We start from the raw sequence: 5,745 nt of genomic DNA, 5'->3' as shown, positions 1-5,745 counted from the left end.
TCATATGGTGATTCTCAGACAGAGCATTAAGGAGCCTTTTGTAAACGGACTGTTAGCCCCATTTTCTCTAGTTGATGAGCCTCCTCACACCAGAGGCTGAGGATCGGGGGCTGTACAGGCTCTGCCTTAGGAAGAGGAGGGGGCGGTGATAAATCCTCCTGGCGTTCTGCAGGCGTTGGATCCTCAATATGAAGTGGGCAATATACAGCTCGAACAAGAGCCCGCATAGTGAAAGATGACAAGGGCACTCATTTTCCTTGAGCCCGATTTCTCCTTAAATTTCTACCTACTTGTTTCCAGAGATCAAGGTCTAATGGACTAGCATCAGGGAACCAAGGATTATACTCTATGATAATATGCAAAAACTGTAAGAGAATGCTTTCTGATACTTTAATTCCTTTATCCTTGAGCATGCAAGCTAAAAGTCTACAATAATGTTTTTGCCTTTTACTCGAATTCTTCCCCCTAATAACCTGCTGATTCCAGAAACGTCCCCGTCCACTTTCAGACGTGACTCCGAAGCTGGCACAGGCTTTGGGCACCACTGAATTTCCACCTTTCCACTGAGTCTCCACTTTTCCTTTTCACTTCGTTTTTTGCTCAGGCGAATCTTCTTCAGTCTCCTGTTTGAGGAGCCAATTGCCACAACCTGCACGGGGAAGTTCAGGATCTGAAGGAGGGGCCAACGCACAAATGAAAATGCTATACAAGAAATATAAATTTAGAAGGCATTGGGGCCAGGTGGAGACCTCTTTCCTGAAGAGGCACACCGAGACTGGGTCCCATCTGCTTTCTATTCACTCTGAATACACATTTGTCCTTTAGCAATGCATACAGGCAGATCAAGGGTAAAGTTTGGTAAACAATGTAAAGATTATCAGGTCGGGAAATCACCTTGAGCCATTGCATCACAGCAGGTCTTGTGCTGAAATTCAGCCCTGCTGAATATCAAAGTCCATTGGCCTTCCAATGTCTCTTTTGCACTGTTATGCTAATTGCTGTTTGTTTTAGCCTCCATCCATTAAAACCACAATGAGATATTATCTCACACCTATAAGAATGGCTATTATCAATAAACCAATAAACAACAAATGTTGGCAAGGATGAGGAGAAAATGGAAATCTTGTGTACTGTTGGTGGAAATACAGATTGGTGTAGTCACTATGGAAAACAGCATGGAGATCCTTCAAAAAATTAAAAAATAGAACTACCTTATGACCCAGCAAATACACTTCTGAGTATTTATCCAAAGAAATCCAAAACACTAATTATAAAAGATAGAAAAATATACATACATTTCTATGTTCATTGAAGTATTATTTACAATATATGGAAGCAACCTAAGTGTCCATCAATAGATGACTAGATAAAGAAGTGATGCATATATACAATAGAATATAACTTAGCCTTAAAAAAAAGAATGAAACCTTGCCATTTGCAACAACGTGGATGGATAGGGTATTGTGCTGAGTGAAGTAAGTCAGACAGAGAAAGACAATTGCTGTATAATTTCACTTATATATGGAATCTGAAAAAAATAAGACCAAAATAAATGAACAAGCAAAATAGAATCAAACTCATAGATACAGAGAACATTGTCAAATGCAAGGGGGATGGATGAAAAAGGGGAAAGGATTAGGAAGTACAAATTGGGCCCTGGCCAGTGTTGCTAAGTGGTTAGAGTACTGGCCCCCTACACTGAAGGATCAAAAGTTCAATTTCCGAGCAAGGGGACGTACCTGGGTTGCAGGTTTGTTCCCCGACCCCTGTCAGGGGGTGTGTGCCGGAGACAACCAATTGATGTTTCACGTCAATGTTTCTTTCTCTCCCCATCTCCCTCCCTCCCTCCCACTCTTTCTAAAAACAATGGAAAAATATCCGCGGATGAGGATTTAAAAATAAATAAATAAATAAAGTACAAATTGGGCTCTGGACATGTGGTTCACTTGTTTGGAACATTATCCCTTACACCAAAAGATTGTGGGTTCAATTCCTGCCCAGGGTACATACCTAGGTTGTGGTTCGATCCCCAGTTAGGGTGCCTACAAAAGGCAAAGGATTATCTACTTTCTCTCTCACATCGATGTTTCTCTCTCTCTCCCTTTCTCTCTTTCTATAGATTAAAAAAAGTACAAATTGATATTACAAAATAGTCATGGGGATGTAGAGTATATCATAGGGAATATAGTTAATAACATTGTAATAATTATTCATGGTAGCTGGTTTGGCTCAGTGGATAGAGTGTCGGGCTGCAGACTGAAGGGTCCTGGGTTCGATCCCAGTCAAGGGCACGTACCTTTATTGCAGGCTCGATCCCCGGCCCTGGTTGGGGCTCGTGTAGGAGGCAGTCAATGTGTCTCTCTCACATTGATGTTTTTCTGTGTCTCTCCCCCTCCCTTCTGCTCTCTCTAAAAATCAATGGAAGCCCTGACTGGTTTGGCTCAGTGGATAGAGCATTAGCCTGCGGACTGAAAGGTCCCAGGTTCCATTCTGGTCAAGGGCATGTACCTTGGTTGCGGGCACATCCCCAGTAGGAGGTGTGCAGGAGGCAGCTGATCGATGTTTCTCTCTCATCAATGTTTCTAACTCTCTATCCCTCTCCCTTCCTCTCTGTAAAAAAATCAATAAAATATATTTTAAATAAATAAATAAAAATAAATCAATGGAAAAATAATTGCCTTCGTTGTTGTTCATTTCTTTGTACTTACCCAGATTTTCCAATTCTCCACAAGGTCAATTCCGTTAGAAAATATCACTTCCTTTTTTCTTCTTCTCTGCTGCATCCCTCCTTGAGATTCCCATTTCTCTTTTCTCTAGAATGTCCCTTTGGAATTTTATTTGCCTTTCTCCTGGTCTAAACTTTTTGTATTGGAGAGAGATAGAGATAGAGATAGAGATATGGGGGAGAGAGAGAGAGAGAGAGAGAAGAGAGAGAGAGAGAGATTTGTTGTTTATGCATTCATCGGTTGTATCTTATATGTGTCCTCACTGGAGATTGAACCCACAACCTTGACACATTGGGACAATGCTCTAACCAACTGAGCTACCTGGCCAGCGCCCTTTCTCCTGGTTTAAATCCCCTCTATCCTTGGTCTCTTGGCTTCCTCTTTCTTCATTTGCATCTTGTTTGGTGGAGCACATTATTCAACAGTTTCATCAGACTGAAAAGAGTGCAGTGGCAGAGGGCACGGTGAGGACAGTGTCCGCATTCCTGTCTCCTGTGTCAGGTTCCCGTGAGGACTGATCGCCCTCAGTGCTGGTGGCACAGCTGTCATCCCAGCATCTCCCTTTATCAACATCCTGGAGATTCCCTTCCCTTCTTTTCTGTGCTCGATCTGTTTTCTACAGCCACATTTCCTGCCTTCTTGGTTTATTCCTTCTTTACTCAGAGAACATCTTTCCTCGCGGCTTCCCAAGAATGGTGCATGGGGGGTACATTTTTTGATACCTCCCCATGTCTTAAAATGTCTTTATTTCATTCTACACTAGACCGAGAGTGCGGTGCTTACAGCCTTGCTTCTTACTGACCAGCATCTTTCCCTCCTCTTCCTTTCTGTAAACAAACTCTGTCCTGTGGCCGCCCGGTGGCCATGTGACCACCCTGGTTAATCATAGGGCCAGGAGTCAAGCTGGGCCAGTTAATGTCCTTCCCTGAGACTGTTCATTCTGAATGAACAATCTTTCCACAGACAGAGGCAGAGGAGCTCTGGTCCCCTTAGCCGGCATTCCTTAAGGAAGGGACTCCAGCTGGCAGCCAGCTCCCAGCTCCTCCCAGCTCCGGGAGTCACCTTGGGGGTTACGGAATGCAGTCACCGCCAGAGAGAGGCAGAGCGTCCTGGGGGTGAAAAGGGAGGCTGTCAGAACCACCCTGGGTCCTGCAGCTCTTTCTTCACCTGGGGAATCACCCGACAGTCCCACCAACTAGGACCAAAGGTCCCACGAACACCCGTGGTGTCTCATGAGTCTAAGTTCCTGTCACCTGCTTTTTGAAAGAAATCCACATGACTGCAGAACCACTCCCAGCTCGTCATTGCTGAACATCCCTCCACTTTTCTTTTGGATTGCTGCTGTTCCTTTGAAATTTAATTTCTTTTCATAGTTTTTATACTTGTACAAATCTTCATGCCTGTCCTTTTAAAATTTGCTCTTATAATAACATGAGCATTTTCCGTATTTACCCAATCTTCATGGAAATGTCATTTTTATAAATTCTTTTCAGAGGATTTTTTTAAATTTATCATCGCCCAACTAGTGTTTTATGCGTTTATTTGTTTTGTGTTTTTATGTCTGTTTTGCAAATGTAAGTAACCTGGCCACTAACATCTTTGGCCATAATCTTTTTTCTATATTATTCCTCTCAGGCTAGACTTCCAGCAGTGAAGTCATTGCGTCAAAGAAAATAAATATTTTTAAAAGCTGAAGCCACAGACTGGCAAACTGATTTACAAAAGGGCTGTGCCAGTTGCATGCCCACCAGCTGGCCCATTTCCCAACAGCCTTGCCTAATAGCATTCCTCCCGAGCTGTGCTCACTCTATAGAGAACTAGCATGTCTTTGCCGTGGTTTTGATTTGCATTCATTTAACTATTGAGGCCGAACATTTCTCAGTAAGGCTATTAACCAAATCGGTTTCCTCTTCGGTGACATGTCTGCATGCTTCGTTCATTTCGCTTGGAGGGTCTCAGTGTTTCTCTTATCAATTCCTGGAGTGCTTTGCTATATTTCCTGTAAATATTTTTCCTATGGCTGGCCTTTATATTTTGTAACCAATTTTCCTTCCCTTTCCAGAGTTGATACATGTCCACTTCTATTTTTTTTTTTAATAAAGGATTAACTTCTTTAAAACATATTTAAGTTCTTGAATCCCTCTGGATTCCAATCCTCCTCACTTGATTGGCGGACAGGGTGAGGAATGGACCCGGCCTCCTGCCCACACTGCACTCCTGCCCGCTCCTGGCTGGGCCTGGAGGCTGCAGAGGGAAGGCCCGCGGTGTTGGGTTTAATCTGGGCAGCTGCTTCTCTAGCCACCAGACTCTCTGGGTCCTTGGAGTCCAACTCTCTCTGGCATCCTCGCTTTCTGACCACATTTTAACTTCTGTTGCTTGTTTGATTTCAAGGCAGAGTTGCCCTTAGAAGATGGGGGGGGTGGGGCAGAGAAAACTGAGAAAGGTGCCTGAGAGGAAGCCGTTGGGGAGAGTCTGAACCCCTCTGAGAGGGGGTGGCTGGTCACTAGATGCCTGGAGAAATGTGGTGCTGGACGTTTTGAAACACTTCCCACAGTTTGCAATGAGACATTTTCTCCTCCACACCCTAAGCTGAGGACTGTGTGGCTCCCCTCGCTGGTCCCCATTACTGGAACAGTGTCGGGCATCAAATGTGCTCAAAAAATACTTCTGGCCCCGGCTGGTTTGGCTCAGTGGACAGAGCGTTGACCTGCGGACTCAAGGGTCCCAGGTTCGATTCCAGCCAAGGACACATGCCCGGGTTGTGGGCTCGATCCCCAGTGGGGGGCGTGCAGGAGGCAGCCGATCAATGATTCTCATCATCATGGATGTTTCTATCTCTCCCTCTCCCTTCCTCTCTGAAATCAATAAAAATATATTTTTAAAAAAATACTTCTGGAAGGAACACATGAAGGAACGAATGCGTCTGGAATCCTTCCTCCCACACCCTGCGCTCCCTCGTCCCCTGCAGCCCCGCAGGGAGCCCCGCTCGTCCAGACCGCCCACCGCGAGCTCCAGGGGC

The sequence above is a fragment of the Myotis brandtii genome, unplaced genomic scaffold (assembly GCF_000412655.1).
Source record: "Myotis brandtii unplaced genomic scaffold, ASM41265v1 scaffold292, whole genome shotgun sequence".
Taxonomy (NCBI): domain Eukaryota; kingdom Metazoa; phylum Chordata; class Mammalia; order Chiroptera; family Vespertilionidae; genus Myotis; species Myotis brandtii.
This window is presented reverse-complemented; position numbering follows the sequence as displayed.